Source organism: Amborella trichopoda, chromosome 13, assembly GCF_054954075.1.
Source record: "Amborella trichopoda isolate Santa Cruz 75 chromosome 13, AtrichopodaSantaCruz75HAP2 v2.0, whole genome shotgun sequence".
Lineage (NCBI taxonomy): Eukaryota > Viridiplantae > Streptophyta > Magnoliopsida > Amborellales > Amborellaceae > Amborella > Amborella trichopoda.
Window position 1 is genome coordinate 30,776,616 of NC_142348.1, and position 20,737 is coordinate 30,797,352.

The 20,737-nt window shown below is 35.4% G+C and overlaps 1 long non-coding RNA gene across 1 annotated transcript in view; it reads right to left on the reverse strand.

Annotated features, from left to right (window-relative positions):
• Window positions 1–18,524, reverse strand: part of LOC110007781 (uncharacterized) — a 30,107-nt gene extending 11,583 nt beyond the window's left edge. Inside the window, exon 1 of the long non-coding RNA XR_002281966.2 lies at window positions 18,087–18,524. This is a non-coding gene — a long non-coding RNA (uncharacterized LOC110007781). The remainder of the gene's footprint in view (window positions 1–18,086) is intronic.
• Between the last annotated feature and the right edge of the window lie 2,213 nt (window positions 18,525–20,737).

The window sequence follows — 20,737 nt, forward strand, 5'->3', positions numbered from 1 at the left end:
TACTCCATTCATTATGGTCAAGGGACTCAGCCAGGCTGTAATCCTTGGCGTACCTTTCCATACTCTATTATATCCAGTTACTATTTCCCATACAAGTATTGAAACAAATACTCATGGTACCTTAATCAAATTTGAATTTCTTGATAAACCAAAAATTAAAGAAATTAATACTGTCAAACAAACTATCAAACATAAAGAAAATTTTATAGGATCGTTACAACTTGAAATTAAACATAAAATTATCAGTGAAAAACTCCAAACCAATGATATGATACAAAAAATACAATAACTCAAAACTTTTATTGAAAGCGAAATATGTAATGATTTACCAAACGCGTTTTGGCATAGAAAACAACATATAGTTGGATTACCATATGAACCAACTTTTAGTGAAACAAAAATATCAACAAAAGCTCGACCCATTCAGATGAATACGGAATTATTACAAACATGTCATCATGAAATTAAAGATTTACTTCATAAGAAACTCATACGTCCTAGTTCATCTCCCTAGAGCTGCTCAGCTTTTTATGTTAATAAAAATGCCGAACAAGGACGAGGAGTTCCACGACTAGTCATTAATTATAAACCCTTAAATAAAGTATTACAATGGATTAAATATCCCATAAAAAAGATTTACTTGATAGACTCTTACATGCAGTAATCTTCTCCAAATTTGAGTTAAAATCAGGTTTTTGGCAAATACAAATAAAAGAAGAAGATAAATATAAAACAACATTTAATGTCCCTTTTGGACAATATGAATGGAATGTTATGCCTTTTGGTCTTAAAAATGCTCCATCAAATTAATCCATTAAAGAAAGTTGGTCCGAGCATTGAGGTTCAAGACGCTCAGACACCCAATCAGTTGACCGTTTAGGCCAGGAGAGCCGCAGAAGTCTAGAAGACGTATGAGGTAGTCAAAGATGACTGTCCAGATAACACTCAACCTCAACCTAATAATGGAAAAATTTATTAAGAATCTAACGGATAAAACAAGTAGTACAACTAATAGAACTCTAAGGATAAAAAACAAAGAAGAAATTATTATTAATGATATTGAAAATCAAATACAAAATTGGAACATACCCAAAGTTCAAATATCAGATGTTTACAAGAAAGGCACGTTCGATCTAAAAATCAGATATGCTATTAAAACAGTAGAAGAGACTCTATCTGTTACAAATAATCAAGAAGATTTTCAATTACTATCTCAAAAAATATTACAAGTCTATAAAGCAAAAAATTATAAATATTTACATATCGGCTTAATTCAAATAGCTGTTAAACCATTGACTCGTTTAGGATTAAATAATTCTATCTTAGTATGCTTACGAGATACTAGGCATAATAGATTTTCTGATTCATTATTAGGAATGGTCGAATCTAGTTTATGTAGTGGACCAATTTATTTCAATTGTTTTCCAAATTATTCTGTATCACTTACATATCCAAATATTCTAAATGTTTTATCTTTAAACCTAAAAACACAAAGATTTAATATAATGTTAGGTTCGCAAAATATAGCCATTATTTATCGTATTTATTATAAAATAATGAATACATTATGTCCAAATGTACTTCAAATAGATACTAGAGGACAAACTATATTTTTCTAAACCAATATGGGAAAATCTAATACGATCATACCAAAAACAATATCATGGTCAGATACTATTCTACCACAAACCTAGTCTATCCACAATGAAAATCAACCATCACAAACATCTACCCAAAATATTCTAGATAAAATTATTGAATATACAGATGGAAGTATTGAAATCCAATTCACTGCAAATAATAGGATTATGGATGACGCATCCATCTCGGGTACTTCAGGTAATTATTCCTTCCGAGAAACGGAACCAGCAAGAAAATATGTTACTACGTACAATAGAATTCCTCCTATCATAAATATTCCGTCAACACCAATCAAACCACAAATTGATGGACTTTTACGAACACCTGATAATATCATTATCCCTCAATATAAACAAGCTCAAGAAGAACCTGCTGAAGCAGAATTCATTCAAGTACTACAACTTGAAGAAACATTTGATAAAGAAGACATCATAAATGATTTTTTATCACTAGAAAATAAAAATATTAGAGAATGGTATGTAAAAGCTTTTAAACCTAGACTAGTAGAATTATTTCACAAAAGATTTAATATATGGAGAAAAAAAGGAAATAGAGGAACATGTTTTTTCGATTGGCTAAGAGACACCTAAGCCAACACAATATCCCGATTCCCGACTTTGAAATAAATACACTAGAAAATCAATATACAATATTTAATACTACTGAAGGATATATAATTAAAGCTATACATCCTCCAGAACAACGTTTGAAAATACAAGGAATAACTACGAAAGCATCCGCTACTACGGGATTAAATAAAGAGCAAAATATAGGATCCTCAACATCAACCCAAATGATTTTATACGAAACAGTAGCCACACCATATAAATTAAACAATGCAAATTTAGCTCGTATAGAATTACTTCCACATATAATTGAACAAAATAATTACACAAATCTTTACCTTCATACAATTGGACAACGAACAAATAGAATAGAAAACTTATTACATCCACTCATCTATAAGGAGAAAAAACAATTATTTTTTAAACCTCCTCCTGACTTGGATAAAGAAAATTTTCATATAGGTGATGATAACAAAACACTCATGGATCAATTAATTTCCAAATTATCCAAATTAGAAATAAAAGATCCCAAACAAACTATTATTCTACCAGACAATGATAAAGGAAAAGCAAAAATTCCAGAACATGATAATATGACTCTTCAAGAAGAAATAATATTCCAATCAGATGAAAATATAGAACCATCAATTACCAACACCATAAAAAATATACAAAAAGCATTTTCTGAAACTCATTTTACGCCAGATACGATAAATCGAATTAATTATAATAAAAATTGGCAACCAATCAATGCCAGACCATATTATAAACGACCAACCCCAGTTGACAACCAATTAGAAGAAGACCTTATAAGTCATACTTCTACATACACTGGTCGAACCATTATCGATTGGAATATAGATGGAATTTCATATCATCGAATATTAGATACAATGAAACATATGACTATGTATTCTTCGGCATGTAAAATGGGTGGTAGCCATGACCAAGAAATAGCAAAAGCTATAGTCTCAGGATTTACCGGATGGTTAAGAGGATGGTGGGATTCCTATCCAATGAACAAACAAAACAACAAATATTAACCAATACTCGACAATGGACAGCAAAAAACGAACATAACCAAGATATGGTATATTCGGTTGATGCTGTCAATTCACTAATTTATACAATTGCCCTTCATTTCATAGGAAATACTTCAATACTTGCAACTCGAACTGCTGATCTTTTATCTAATTTACATTGTCCTACCCTATCTCATTACAAATGGTATAAAGACGTCTTTTTCTCTCGTTTACTCATACGAGAAGATAGTCATCTTGACCATTGGAAAGAAAAGTTCGTAGAAGGGCTACCATACTTATTTGCTGAAACGGTCAAAAAACGTCTGAAAAATAAAAACAGTGGTATAATCAATTATGCTCAATATACATTAGTAGAATTATCTTCTGAAATATGTGCTGAAGGCTTAGCCTTATGCACCGATATGAAACTTAAAAAGCAACTTGATAAACAAAATATAAGTGGTAAAAAGGAGTTAGGAGACTTCTGCCAATAATTTGGCTATCATATTGACAGAGATAAACCACACAAAATACGTAAAATATATAAAAAGAAAAAACATCGTAATAATAAACCCGAAAAAATATATAAGTCTTTTCCAACCAAACAGAAAAAATATAGAAAATTTACTAAACACTTTGCATCCAAAAAATTTCAAAATAATAAGAAATTACCTGTTTGCTATAAATGTGGAAAAGTTGGCCATTATAAAAGCCAATGCAAAGTCAAACAAAAACTAGACTCTATTACATTAGATGAATCCATCAAAAATAAAATATATGACATCATTCAAATATATGATTCATCTGATAGTTCAGATACAGATACTACTTCCTCAAGTAGTGATAATTCTTTTATAGGAACAATACATCATGATGATTTTTATTGGTCAAATAATAGTTCTAGCACAGAAGACGAAACATGTCAATGTCCTATTACAACTTTTGACATTCATACGTTAACAAAAGAGGACAATCTTATTTTAGACCTAATAGAGAAAATATCTGATCCTGATGAAAAAAGAGAAACCATTACTCAGTTCATTAATTTAACCAAAACAATAACAAAACATATGCCCTTAGTCAAACCTTCTGATAATTATAACTTTTCTGATATAATGAAACGAATCAGTCAGCATGAAGCCACACAAAAGGAACCCACTATTACTGAACTTAAAACGAAAGTAAATATAGTCAAGGTAGAATTATCCCAATTGAAAAATAGAATTCAAATCCTTGAACTCCATGACAATACCTCCAACATAGACACTAACACAGATGTCGTAGAATTTAACCACCTACTCAAAACATATCATCCCAATGATTATATGAATCAATGCGAATCATCCAATAGACACTCAGTAAATGTCTTAAATAGAGTAATCACACAAAAATGGTTTGTATTAATAACTATAATCATAAATGATGAATATGAATTCCAATCTCTAGCTTTAGTGGATTCAGGTGCTGATCTTAATTGTCTCAATGAAGGATTAGTCCTTACAAAATATTTCGACAAAACTACCCAAATCCTTAATACTGCAGATGGAAGTAGACTATTCATCAAATACAAATTATCTAATGCAAAAATTTGTACTTAAGGACATTGCTTTCCTACTCCATTCATTATGGTCAAAGGACTCAGCCAGGCTGTAATCCTTGACGTACCTTTCCTTACTCTATTATATCCAGTTACTATTTCCCATACAAGTACTGAAACAAATACTCATGGTACCCTAATCAGATTTGAATTTCTTGATAAATCAAAAATTAAAGAAATTAATACTGTCAAACAAACTATCAAACATAAAGAAAATTTTATAGGATCGTTACAACTTGAAATTAAACATAAAATTATCAGTGAAAAACTCCAAACTAATGATATGATAAAAAAAATACAACAACTCAAAACTTTTATTGAAAGCGAAATATGTAATGATTTACCAAACGCATTTTGGCATAGAAAACAACATATAGTTGGATTACCATATGAACCAACTTTTAGTGAAACAAAATACCAACAAAAGCTCGACCCATTCAGATGAATACGGAATTATTACAAACATGTCATCATGAAATTAAAGATTTACTTCATAAGAAACTCATACGTCTTAGTTCATCTCCCTGAAGCTGCTCAGCTTTTTATGTCAATAAAAATGCCGAACAAGAACGAAGAGTTCCACGACTAGTCATTAATTATAAACCCTTGGGGATAAGGGTGTTGTACGAAGAAAGATACGTGGCACTCTGCAAGGAGTAAGGATAGTAGATGACGTGATAGGGAATCTTTAACAGTTGAAGTATGTGCGATCGACGATGGTTATGCCAAGTTTGTGCGAACGAAGAAGAAAGAGGAACGGTTGATGTGATATGATGTGACTCCAAATTAGTCACATCATTCTAAGAGCATCTTACTATTGAGAAGTGTCTTGTCACTGGGTAAAAAGGAAATCTTGGACTATTCCGTTATCTTGTCTTTTATGAGGAAGAGAATCTTTCCTTTTGAGAATTCTTGTCGCTTTTTGAAGAGAATATTTCTTGTCGGAGCATCTTTCTTTATCCTGGCGGGTTCATATCAGTGAATGATAAAGCTGAAGAAGAGAATCTTTTGTATTAGTTGGAGAGTAATAGGGCTTTTTTGGACTGTATCGGGCTAGACTATCGGGCTACTTTAATCTGTGGGCCTTTGGCTGAAGTCATCCAATAAGGGATTGCCTGATTGGACAGTTTCTTCTGATGTTGCTGGTGCAATAGTATCGGGACCAAATACATGAAGAAGTGTTTGCTCTATTTCTTCGAAAGTAGCATTGGGATGTGTCTGTTTCAGCTTCTTTAGATAGGCTGAGAATGTAGGTAGATTGACTGTATTATTTGATGGTGGATTGAGGATATTCGTTTGCTGAGGTATTCTTTTCAAGGGTAAGGTGGCAGGATTGGTACTGAAAATATCCCACCATTTGACTTTAAGGGTTTTTCCTAGTTTGGGAATATACTCATAGTTATTAGTATTATTCTCAAAAATAGAGTATTCCCATTTTAAAATCCAAGGTATTTGGTAGATTGCCATGAAGTAAAGATGATAATCATCTTGGTCTGTACAAATATTATGTTGTCCAAATTTTGTCTGTAAAATTTGGAAAGTATCAGGTAATATTTGGGCCTGAGATCCCCATAATAAGAACCAATGACGAAACCAACTGGGGAATCTTTCGAGGACAGGGAGTTTGAATTGGAGATACCAGGAATGAGTATTATTTGGATTTTGGTAGGAGAATACCTTGTGCCGTGCGTCAATGTACTCAGAATATTTATAATATTTATATTGGAATTCCGGATTCAATAACTTTTTTCCTTGAAGGGGATTGCATCCCCAATCCTCATAAGAAAGTAATTTTTTGATTTAAAATTTAGAATAAGCATATACTTTAGTCGTGCCTTGGTAAAAATGAACAATTGAAACCGAACCGGTTTCCATGAGAATAGCTTCATACCATTCACGGGTTTTGACTCCGTAGGATGGATTCAAATGATTTACAAGATAAAAGGGAGCTATTTTATTTGGGTCAAGTTGTGCATGAGTATCAGAGATGGGTATATCTGATAGAAAAGCGGTGTCTATATAAATTGATTTGACAGAGGTTAAGGTTTGTTCTTTGGGTATGTTGCCGGGGAAAACGCTGGACTTGGAGTAGATATTGGACTTTGTGGAGGAGTCTGTATTAAATATTCAGGTACATTTGAGGATCGGAGAGGTGACATGGGTGTCAGACTGAGAGAGGAATGGATGGGCATAAGAGGCCCATACTTGTTGCTTGGGACTAAATCCATTGGTTGTTTTCCTTTGGTGTTTGAAGACTGAGGATTATTCATATTGGTATTTTATTGTTAAGGAAGAGTTGCAAACCGTAGGATGAGAATCCGTAGGATGAAAGTGTAGCGTCTTTAGGGTGATGTGGGTATATACGGTCCCCCCTGCAAAAATTCACGGGTTAAAAAGTCAGGTAAGGAATTGGAAGAACCGTGAAGATGTTCAATAGAAAAATCAAAAGCAGATAAAATAGCCTGCCATCAAGCAAATATTTGCTTTGAAACAAGATTTTGGACATCCTTTTGCAGAATATCTTTGGCAGGTTTACAATCGGTGCGAATTAGAAAATGTTGATTTAGAATATCAGTTTGAAATTTGCAGACACAATGAATAATAGCAAGTAATTCTTTTTTCACAGTAGAGTAATTCTTTTGGGTAGGATTCCAAGCTTTGAAAGTAAAACATATTAATTGTTCTTTAGAATCAATTGATTGTTTTAATATACCACCTAGTCCTAAGTCAGAAGCATCACATTCAATAATTTTAAAAGTTGTTGGATCAGATAAAGTTAAACATGGAAGCTCTTTGGCTTTGAGTTTAATTCGCTGTACAGCCAAAGTATGAATATTAGTCCAGGGTGGAGGATTCCTTTTTAATCGATCATATAAAGGTTTAGCATCCAAAGCTAGATTTTGGTAAAAATCACTTATATAATTTAGACATCCTAAAAATCTTTGTAATTCAGTTTTATCTAAAATTTTGTAAGGAAATTTATCAGCAAAGAGAATTGATCTATCAATTGGAATGATTGTTCCTTGGTTGATATTGTGTCCCAGGAATCTTATTTTTGTTTGGAACAAATTTATCTTTTTAGCAGAAACAACTAACCCAGCTGTTTTTACTGTGTGAATGAAACTATGAAGATGCTTGAAATGTTGTTCAAGTGATTCAGAAAAGACTAGAACATCATCAATGTAAACTATCATGAATTTATAAAAGGGATTAAAGATATCATTCATTATTTTTTGAAATTCAGATGGAGCGTTTTTAAGACCGAAAGGCATAACGTTCCATTCATATTGTCCAAAAGGGACATTGAATGCTGTTTTATATTTATCTTCTTCTTTTATTTGGATTTGCCAAAAACCAGATTTTAAATCAAATTTGAACAAGATTACAGCATGTAAAAGTCTATCAAGTAAATCTTTTTTATTTGGAATGGGATATCTAATCCATTGTAAGACTTTATTGAGGGGTTTATAATTAATAACTAATCGTGGAACTCCTCGTTCTTGCTCAGCATTTTTATTGACATAAAAAGCAGAACAACTTCAGGGAGATGAACTAGGACGTATAAGTTTCTTTTGGAGTAAATCTTTTATTTCAAGCCGACATGTTTGTAATAATTCTGTATTCATCTGAATTGGTCTAGCTTTTGTTGGTATCTTTGTTTCACTAAAATTTGGTTCATATGGTAATCCAACAATATGTTGTTTTCTATGCCAGAAAGCATTTGGTAAGTCATTGCCTATTTCTTTTTCAATAAAAACTTTTGAGTTGTATTTTTTGTATTATCTCATGAGTTTAGAGGTTTTTACTGATAAGTTTATGTTTGATTTCAAGTTGTAAAGATCCTAAAAAAAGTTTCTTTGTGTTTAATATTTTGTTTGACAGTATTAATTTCTTTAATTTTTGGCTTATCAAGAAATTCAAATCTAATAGGAGTACCATGAGTATTTGTTTCAATACCTGTATAAGAAATTGTAACTGGATATAACAAAGTAAGAAAGGGAACGCCAAGGATTACAGCTTGACTGAGTCCTTTAATCATTATGAATGGAGTAGGAAAACAATGTCCTTCTGTACAAATTTTAGCATTGGATAATTTGTATTTGATAAATAGTCTACTACCATCAGCCGTATTAAGTATTTGAGTAGTCTTATCAAAGTATTTTGTTGGGACTAATCCTTCATTGAGGCAATTCAGATCAGTACCTGAATCTACTAGAGCTAGAGATTGGAATTCATATTCATTATTTATGATTATGGTTATCAATACAAACCATTTTTGTGTTATCACTCTATTTAAAACATTTACCGAATGTCTATTCGAAGATTCGCCTTGGTCCATTTGATCTAAATAATCATTGGGATGATATGATTTGAGTAAATGATTAAATTCTACTATGTCTTCTTCAGTATGTAGTTCGGAAGTATTATCATGAAGTTCAAGGATTTGAATTCTTGTTTTTAATTGGGCTAATTCTACTTTTACTGTATTAACTTCAGCTTTGAGGTCAGCAATAGTAGGTTCCTTTTGGGTGGCTTCATGCTGACTGATTCGTTTCATGATGTCAGAAAAAATATAATTATCAGGAGGTTTAACTAATGGTGTATGTTTTGTTTTTGTTTTAGTTAAATTGATAAACTGAGTAATTATTTCTCTTTTTTCATTAGGATCAGGTATTTTTTCTATTAAATCTAAGATAAGATTGTCTTCTTTTGTTAATGTATGAATATCAGAAGATGTAATAGGACATTGACATATTTCGTTTTTTGTATTCGAACTATCAGACCAATAAAATTCATCATTATGTATTGTTCCTATAAAAGAAGTATCACTACTGGAAGAAGTAGTGTCTGAATCTGAACTATCGGTTGAATCATATAATTGAATAATATCATAGATTTTATTCCTGATGGATTCATCTAATGTAATAGAGTCTAATTTTTGCTTGACCTTACATTGACTTTTATAATGGCCGACTTTGCCGCATTTATAACAAACGGGTAATTTCTTTTTATTTTGGGATGTTTTAGAAGCAAAACGTTTTGTAAATTTCTTATATTTTTTCTGTTTGATTGGGAAAGACTTATATGTTTTGTCTGGTTTATTACGATGTTTTTTCTTTTTATATACTTTATGGATTTTATGTGGTTTAGTTTTATCTATATGAATTTGGTCCATATGATAGCCAAATTGTTGGCAGAAATCTCCTAATTCTTTTTTACCACGTAAATTCTGTTTATCAAGTTGCTTTTTGAGTTTCAGATCTGTACATAGGGCTAAGCCTTCAGCACAGATTTCTGAAGATAATTCTCCTAATGTATATTGAGAATAATTTATTACACCCCTATTCTTATTTTTTAGACGTTCTTTGACTTTTTCAGCAAATAGGTAAGGTAGTCCGGCTACGAACTTTTCTTTCCAGTGGTCAAGATGACTATCTTCTCGTATAAGTAGTCGAGAGAAAAGACATCTTTATACCATTTATAGTGTGATAGTGTAGGACATCGTAGATTAAGATAAAAGATCAGCAGTTCGTGCTGCAAGTATCGAAGTATTTCCTATAAAATGAAAGGCAATTGTATATATTAAAGAATTGACAGCATCACTTTCAGAATATACCATATCCTGGTTATGTTCATTTTTTGTTGTCCATTGTCGAGTATTAGTTAATATCTCTTGTTTTGTTTGTTCATTAAGATAGGAATCCCACCATCCTCTTAGCCATCCGGTGAATCCTGAGACTAGCTTTTGCTATTTCTTGGTCATGACTACCAGCCATTTTAAATGCCGAAGCATACATAGTCATGTGTTTCATTGTATCTAGTATTCGGTGATCGAAAATTCCATCAATATTCCAATCTATAATTGTTCGTCCTGTATATGTAGAAGTATGACTTGTTAGGTCTTCTTCTAATTGGATATCAACTGGGGTTGGTCTTTTATAATATGGTCGGGCATTTATTGGCTGCCAGGTTTTACTATAATTGATACGATTTATACTATCAGGAGTAAGTTGTATTTCAGAAAACGTTGTTTGCATATTTTGTATTGTATTGGCAATTGGTGGTTCCTTTATTTCAGTGGTTTGAAAAAGTATTTCTTCTTGTAGAGTCATATTATCATGTTCAGGGATTTTTGCTTTTCCTTTATCACTATCTGATAAAATGATTATTGGTTTGGGATCTTTTATTTCTAGTTTAGATAATTTAGAGATTAGTTGACCCATAAGTGTTGTATTATCATCGCCGATATGAAATTTGTCTTAATTCAAGTCAGGAGGTGGTTTAAAAAATAATTGTTTTTTCTCCTTGTAAGTAGGAGGTTGTAGTAAATTTTCTATTCTATTTGTTTGTTGTCCAAGCGTATGAAGACAAAGATTTGTATAATTATTTTGTTCAATTATGTGTGGAAGCAATTCTGCACGAGCTATATTGGCATTGTTGAGTTTATATGGTGTGGCAACTGTTTCATATACAACCATTTGGGTTACTGTAGATGAGGATCCTATATTTTGTTCTGGAGTTTTTGCAGTTGGTACTGTAGTAGCAACTCCTTGTATTTTCAAGCTTTGTTCAGGAGGATGTATAGATTTGATAGTATTTCCTTTTGTAGTATTGAACACTGTGTATTGGGTTTCTAGTGTATTTATTTCGAAGTCAGGAATAGGGATATTGTGTTGGCTTAAGGTGTCTCTTAACCAATTAAAAAAACATTTTCCTTTATTTCCCTTTTTTCTCCATTTATTAAATTGTGAGTGAAATAGTTCTACTAATCTAGGTTCAAATTCTTTGACATACCCTTCTCTAATATTTTTATTTTCTGGGGATAAAAAATCATTGATAATATCTTCTTTAGTGAATGTTTCTTCAAGTTGTAATACTTGAATGAATTCTGCATCAGTAGGTTCATCTTGAGCTTCTCTATATTGGGGTATAATGATATTGTCAGATGTTCGTAGAAGTCCATCAATTTGTGGTTTTGATGGAGTGTTTACAAAATGAGGAGGAGGAATGCTATTATAGGTTGTAATAGATTTTCTTGGAGGTTCTGGCTTTCTAAAGGAATGAGTATTTGAAATTCCTGAGATGGAAGCCGTGTCTATATTTCGCTTATCTGCAGTGAATTGTATTTCAATATTTCCGTCTGTATATATATATATATATATATATATATATATATATATATATATATATATATATATATATATATATATATATATATATAGGGAGTCACTGCTGTACGTCCATACGATATCGACCCAAGATATCGAAAGTGCAGTTGTTTTTGTACTTCCTGACCGTCAATCTTAACTACTTCCTTGTCTCTACTCCTATTGTTATTAAACTTGCACTCCATATACTCTATCTTTATCTGATTAATTTTAAAACCTTTGGATTCTAGAGCATGCCTCCAAAGTTCCAACTTTGTGTTGACGCAGTTTCAGATATCATCAATCACAACTATGTCATCTGCAAATAACATACACCACGGTACCTCATCCTGTAGGTGTGTGTGTGTGTGTGTGTGTATATATGGCATGTTACATGAGCTGGGCTAAGCTTTATTTGGGCTGGGCTTTATTGGACCGGCCCGGCCCAAGACATTTTCAAGCTTACTAGGCCAAGTACACCCACTGGGCAAAATTTCGGGCTTTTGCAAGCCAACACGTTAAAGGCCCAGCCAAATAGAAAGTGATACTTAGGCCCGGCCCGGCCTGGCCCAAAGCCCGAATCCCTGAATCAAGCCCATTAGCAAGCCGATATCAGGCCTGGCCTAGTCCATTAACAGCCCTAACAGTGTGTGTGCGAGAGAGAGAGAGAGGAGAGAGAGAGCATAAAACCACCATCAATCCACATTGCCAAGGCCTTTGCCCTCTCTCTCTAAAATGACCTTTCCTTCTTTTCTCTCTCTCTGAAATGACATATTTCCGTTGGTTGCTGCAACTCTTTCCTGCCTAAAACCTACAGACCTAACGATGTCACATACGACCCAGCACTTGATCACCTTGGATTCTCAAAAATGGACAGCCTGTGAACACCCTAAGCCAAAAAGTGGCCTGGTTACTTGGCTGAAAAACCTAGCTGAATTCTCACCCTATGCCCAATGGCCCGGTTACTTGGCTGACAAACAAAGGTTGACTTCTATGATCTTCGGGCTAAATTGTTGCAATTTCTATGCTTCTTGTAAGCCTAAATTACCATGCTTTTTAGCCCATCCAAATTTCAACAAATCCCAGCAAACTCGCTGCAATTTCTATGACCCATGGCCACATACACACCTAAGTTGAAGGAAGCCTGGTTACTTAGTTGTTAATATTGGGGCTCCCTGTTGTTGCTTGCGAGGGGTCGATGTCGACCACACTGATTCAAGAGATAAGAGAAAGAGAAAGAGAGAGAGAGAGAGAGAGAGAGAGAGAGAGAGAGGAAGAGAGATGTTCAGAAAAAAGAAAAATGGGATCAAATGGAATACAAGAAGAAATGGGTCAGGACATGAGAGGAGAAAATTAATTTCAAAAGAGTTAAGAAGCGGAGAGTTATGCAGGATGAGCATTTGAAGGCTTTGTTTGAACTTGACGTGCAGCTTGAGCCTCAAGCAAAGAAAGGGTCTCACTTTTAAAATTCTGAATTTTGAGGGGATTTTACATGACAATTTCTCTTTTTCATCTGTAGAAATTTTTTTTTTTTTTTTTGTACATTAAACTAAAAGAGAAAAAGAGGGGAAAATGATGCCCACTTTTGTCCAAGTTAACATCGACGCACCTATTTACAGGTGACATACATTGGAAAGAATTCCATAGCTGGTACATTTATCGGTCAGATGAGAAAGTATTTCGCACCCAGTACACATACACATATCAAATAGGGTACTCACACCCAAAATCATCCACCTGTATGGAATAGGGCACTCCAACCCAAGGACAACCATCCATGGTTATCCATAGATTGGTGATAGACACTGCCAGCTGCCAAATCCTTATGCGGGACCAGTTACTCAACTCCACCCCCTATAGAAGCATGGGTCTCAACTCTACCCTCTATGAAGGTACGGATCATGGATATTGGATAAGTGTAATCCATGATTACCTCAATACCATACTCGCCCAAAGTATACAAAGTAATCTGGTCTCTTCATACAAATGTAAGGTAGTGACTAGCTCACAATGTATATATTGCTATCAGCATGTTTGCAACAAATCTAACAAAAGCCACATTCATCAAGAGATGAAAGCTTCCCTGCTGAATGAATTAACTCTTGAGGCATTAAGTATAAAAATGTTGGTAAAAAATAGGTATAAGGATCATTTTCTCTCTGTCACATAGATCAAGAGATGACAACTTCTACTGAATGAATTGACTCGAGGCATGATGTATATAGAAGTGTTGGAGAAAAAATGGGCACGAGGATCTCTCTCTCTCTCTCTCTCTCTCTCTCTCACATAAATGCTAGGAGTGTGCTCAGGCAAGAGTCAGAATAACTTACCAAGAAGAAACTAAGTCTCTCTCTCTCTCATAAATGCTAGGAGTGTGCTCAGGCAAGAGTCAGAATAACTTACCAAGAAGAAACTAAGATAAGCAAAGGCACTGAGACGGAATATGAATGCCTTCGGATGTTTTTCAAACATCAGTGCCTACTACTAGAAATGAGGGACCCGTGCATAATTTTGTATAATTCACCCCAACTTTTGCAACTTACCTTGACTTCAGTGGTCCTTCCACAAATTCACCACAAAAACACGAGCATTACTGTTTTTACTAATCAAAACATCTCATCAATTGAAAACCCAAACACATTCAATATCGGAAATTTGAGAATGGTGAGACATTGGGGTATATAACTGCCTTATGGCTCTTAAACAGTTCTTTTAAAACCCGGATTCAGGTTCTGAATCGCCCATCCACTGTACCGATCAAGATAGGCTGAACAGTGGCAAATTTGGTTAAAAAAGTAATAAAGTGATAAAATAGCGGGAATTCGAGGGGAAGGGATCAGGATGCCCCACCCACCAAATCTTATCAGGATCGACAATTCCTGATCCGGATCACCAGGTTCTAAAACACTAATCAAAATAAGATATCATCTATCTAATTCTTTAACAATGCCGGCAGGTCAATGCTAGTGTCCGTTGGTGCTACTGAAAGCGATTGTGCCCACTGCTTACTAGGGTGAAAATGCCTAATTTCGCATTAGAATAAGCATAAAGAATATCTGAACTGATTCCTCAATATTATGTTTTGCATCTTGAAAATCTATCAGGATTTTATACCAGCATTGTCCATTATAAATGGTACCATAGGTGCAATAAGTTCATCAAAAAACAAGATAAAAGCACAATGATTTTGCCAATGACAATGTACCTGTAAAGTACATCAAAGGAGTAAGCGTTCACTAAACCCATTGTTGAAACAGTGCCTGCATAAAGCTCAGGATGTGGCAAATGCCTCGATTCTTGGCAGCTTCTTACAATAGTTTCCAAATTTTACTGCCTAGAAATGGTACTAGAATTCATCCAGACATTTAATAACAACAATTGGCAATTGAACAGACTCCATATGCATGACAGATTTGAAGCTTTATATGACAAATAAGATATAAGATGATTGAACCATACTATGCAGTGGCCTGTTGGGAGGTAACCGCAAGAGATAACTTAGATTCCTTTCCAGTGAGGAATGGCTCTCATGGAAATGTGGGTTTGCATTTCATTCGGGTACGTGGTTCCATTATATTCCAGCTACCCAAGTCGGTGGTCTTACTCAGTCAGTGATCTTTGGATCTGTATGAACGCAACCTGAAATTTTTGTTACCATCTTGTTCGCAGTATTAAGTTGGTCTTTCCTATCTTCGAAGAATGATGAGTGCTAATGCTGTGACGATGCTCATTGCATGGCTTTAGTCAAAACTATACAGTAAGGGACAAATTTGGGCTCTTTGGCGTGTTATAGGCATATTCATAATTTGAATGATTTGGAAGGATCATAAGCAATACATTTTTGAAGGATAATCAAGAGAAAAAGAGAGTGCTCCAAGATGAATCTCACGACGCATCAAACAGACAACTCAATCCTAACGCTAGCTGGTCTTTCCAGCACAAGTGAAATTCGTGTCTAACATGCTTGGTGCCTTATACAAAAGACAACCAGAACGAATCCTCAGAGAAGAATTCCATAACTCACCAGAACTATGAATCAAACTAAACACCAATGGCTACAAGCCAAGCGATGTATGGTGGCATTTTGAGAAGCACATTAGGAGATTTCCTCAAGGGCTTTGCAGGCCCAATCATCGGCATCAACAATGGAGTTGGCTCCCAGCAATCTTAGCAGGAGAGGAAAGGGCTTTGGCACTTGGTACTCAACACCTAATAGATCAAAGCAGATTCCCTACTTGTCATATAGTAGTGCCTTGGTTTGCAAACCATTGAATGGAAGTTCAGTAGGAAAGTCAGCCGTTCACTTCAGATTTACTGAACTCACCATGTCATTCTATGTTACAATGACCTGCTATATAACAAGGAATTTAAAATGGGAATGAGTTTGTCTTTTTTTTTTTTTTTTTTTTTTTTTTTCTGGGTGACCTCAAGGTCATACTGAGACCCTTTGGTCATGTAGAATAAAGTAAATTTCTTTTAGTAATACTGCAAGGTGGACGCAATAAAACTTTGGCTTCTGTAGTCATAAATAAAAGGAAAATGAAAAAAAGGAAATAAAACATAAAAGTGGTTTCTTGCCCATCCAGGCCTATTTCCTAATTTAACTTTCAGCACCATGGTTGTAATTTGTTGGAATTCTCTTTTGGAGGGTTAGGGTACCTGCTCACTTATTTTTGGTATGGTCTAGGCCATCTAAGTCATCATAAACATAAAGCCTCTTGTGCCCAGGTATGTGAGGTTTACTCTCCCTCTGTCTCCTATTCTCAGGCTCATTTTGCTCATAGATTTATCTGTTGCTCCCCGCTGTCGAAGCCTAATCATTCTTCAGAACTCCTTCTTCCTATAGGGTGCCGTTTTCTTTTTGGGCGAGGACCCACTGTCAGATTTTTCTTTTTTCAGGCGTAGGAATTTATGCTCGTTCCTTTGTTAGCTCAGTTCACTGTCTCTTTTACCCATATACTTTGACAACCTAACCATTCTGGTGATCTGGTCTAACCACATCAGGAGTAAGGACCAGCACATGGTGTACTGTCATGTGCAAGAGTACATAAGCACAAGGTACAAATTAAGCCAATATCTCATAATTGCCTTGTTGTGATTCCTGATATGATGGAAGTATGTCCAAGATAATGGCACTACACGCCATTGAAGTGAGTGAGTTCAAAACAAAATCAAAGCACTAATGAAAGAAGTAATAGAGAGGCCAAGCCAAAGGGCTCATAGGTGGCCCGCCATAAGCCTGATGGCATTGTCAAAGAATACCAATGTTTACCGAAAGTGGGAGAATGGTCAAGTTTTGTGCATTCACATGATCAGTTGGTGCCTTCATATGTTCCAGGTGCATATATGAGCATCTATATTATGTATGATGTTCTGCATCTATACCTGTATTACAAAAGCTACATGAACATGTAGGCACACAAAGAGAAGCCATGAAGATACACTTACGCAAACAAATTAACTCACACTTTTACCCCCATAAAATGTTCCCCCACAAATATCAGAGTATCAATTTCTCCTTCAGCTGTATACTGAAATCCACAAGTTGCATTTTAATCGACATCATACATGATATAAGCTCAAAGAAATCTTAATTGCATGTGCATATTCATATATCAAGCACCAAAAGGAGACAATCCAAATCGCCTCCTTATCTGTTTTTCAATAACCAAAACCCAACTGCCAGCCTAGAAAGTATAATTAAGGAGGCAAGGATCTAAACCGCTCATAATCCATAAATTGTATTTGCAGTACTCTTAATTCCTAAAATGCAATACTTACCCCCTTTATCCCTTTTCTTTTTCCAGATTATGATACATGTGTAAGTACATATGCAGAGTATGTGGAAAGCAAACTGAATCTTTTTCTTAATTTATATGATATGAAAAGAACAACAAAATGTGGCACGACAAGAAATAGAATAACATCCAAGGTAAAACCCTACCCTATAGAATTCAAGAGAAGAACATGACTGGTAAAACAAGACTGGTATATCATAACATTTATTCATCGGACGATTCAAAACACAAGAAACAATAAAAAGGGTGGTACGTAAAAAAAAAGCAAACAAAAAATAAACAAATTCAAGAAAATGAAAACCCTAGCGGCTTACCAGAAGGGACCATCAGAAATCAGAGCATCGGCCATTACGCTCCCAGTCCCCAAACCTGGTGGGTTCGGGTCCCCTTGGCCCTCCAATTTCACCTGTTTCTTTATTTACATGGTCTTCCTCTTCTTCGTCTGTTTCTCTTCTCTCTCCTTCGCCCTGCTTGGGCATCTCATCTTTGTTTCTGTGGGCAATTTGGTGTTGTTCATCTGCTACAGATGATGGTGATGAGATCCATCTTGAAATGGAAGAGATGGAAGGAAGATGCGGTTTGAGTTCATGCATAGATGAGGAGATCATGCAGCAAATAGCCATTGCTCTCCCCATTTCTCTCGCGTGCGCACCCTCCTTTTACTGGATCATCAACTACGGATTTGGATCGAGAGATGGCCGCCTTATGGAAGATAGTGACGGGAGGCAGCGGTGGCGATTGCACTCCCACTCGGAACTAGGATTACAAAATCGCCTGTCCAAATCGAGTAGAACTGGGATAAGTGGAAGAAAGTTCCTCTGCGCCCCGTTTGGGACCTTGTTAAGGTGATCAAATTAAAGCCGACCTTAAGTGTCGAGAAATGTGGTTTCAAATACTGATTATCTTTGTGATAGGTTTAAAATATATTTGTATTTTTAATTATAAAATTTAAAGTTAAAAACATAATGTAGGTTGAGTAGATCTATGAAAACTTAAAAATCTTGAAAATTGACGGTCCAAAAATGTGTTACAAGATGCATTATTTTCTAAACTTGAAACCTATTTTTTTTCTCATTTCCATGTATCTTGGTGTCGAGATGATCAATTTGAGTACATTTGGGTATCCAAACAACCTCTTTTAGTGAAATTTTTTAGGTAGGCTCTAATTTGATTGTTTAGAGCTTCGGCTTTATATAAACTTTTCCCTTTAATTAAAACATGGTTTTGTTAATTCTAGTATATATAAAAAGATTGTCTACAAAGAGACCATTTACTTTTTTTACAAGGAGGTCACAATTATTCCCACTCATTAGATGTCAAATTGGATGGCTTGTGGTAAGTCTTGCGAATTTTTTTTTAGAATTTTGTGTCTAATCAATGTCACTCTTACAACCACTCATTTTGAAATCTAAGAGACAAGAAAGATTGTGACCTTCTTGTACAAAAGGTAAATGGTCTCTTTGTAAACAATCCTATATATAAAAACTGGTTTTGAGCACCTGGGATATGAGGCCATCTATGATCAATTCAATATAGATTTCTCTACCATTCTCAACTACAACATTCCATACAAGATGATTTTGACTCTGAATCTATGAGAAGTGGTACACCGGCCCTATAATCTACAAAGCGAAGCTACAACCTCCGAGTCCCAAGAGATGATTTCGAGAGCGACCAACCTATGACGTCCCAAACAACGGGCTAAGCTAACGATCGGGTCTCAGGCGTGACCACCAGACATGATAGACCCCTCTCCAAAGAGGCCATGACTTCATGGATTGAAGGGTCCAGATTCTCTTCTCCACCCAACTTTTTTACTACAAGGGTCTACTTCTTTGCTACTATGTAGCTCAACATTCGAGTGAGACACAAGCGACAGAGGGGCAACTGTAGACATCCCAATCTCGACTGGAAAGGTTATGGATAAGTCAAAATGTCCCAGGTAGACTAACCGGGTATTTTAAACCATTCACCCCACTAGTACCCCTTCTCCGTAAACCTAGCCTCCATCAAACCCTTATTTCTCTAATGGGACCAAAGGCGTCAAGAGGCTAAACAAGGCTAGGTAGACCCAGAACGACCTAACTATGAAGCAGTAAACAGGAAATGCTCTGATGTTACCTCAACAGGTACCAAAGCCCTACCAATACTCCAACAGCATGGTACCAAAAGCATCCAAGTCACAGCATAGGTGACCTAGGACACCAAAGGCTTGGCGCCATTCCCATTGGCACCTGCGCCATTCCCATTGGCGCGAAGTCCTAGACCCCTAGTTCCAAGCGACAACAGGATCCACTGTCAAGCTAGAACATGATCAAGATGCCTGACGGCAAAGCCAATGCTACCAGTGCCATTTTCAATAGTGCCAAGTCCCAAGGCCCTCACCAAATGGGACATAGCCTGGCTGAAGTGCTTGATGTGACAGACTGACATGTCAGTCTGTACCAGCCATCGTGGTAGGCCCGTACTGACATGTCAACTGTCATTACAGAGCAAGGTTGTCGATTTCTTAATAGACAATGATCATATGCAAGTACAATCAAGACAGCTGAACAGCTGGTACCCGACGACATTTGGAATGTCGTCAACACTAGTCGGAGCTGCTTCAAACTGCAATTGATCAAATCAGAGCTATCAGAGAATGACATGTGTCCTGAACAGTGTTGGGCGGCAGTCGACATGCCATTGACGCCATTGCCAATATGTCAGAATCTGACAGGTCGTACAAAACTCGCATTAATGAGCAATTAATATTTACTAACTGTCATTATTACAGCATTAATGACATGGTGTTATTCCAACCAGTGCTAGCGCCAATCCAAATAGCGTCAACGCCAATCCAAATAGCGTCAAAGCTATGAAGACTCAAAAAATTGCACAAACTGGATACAAACTGTCATGGGTTCATTTTCACCTATAAAAAGCCCCCTTCATCTCAAGAAAAAGGTCCGAGACCTTGATAATT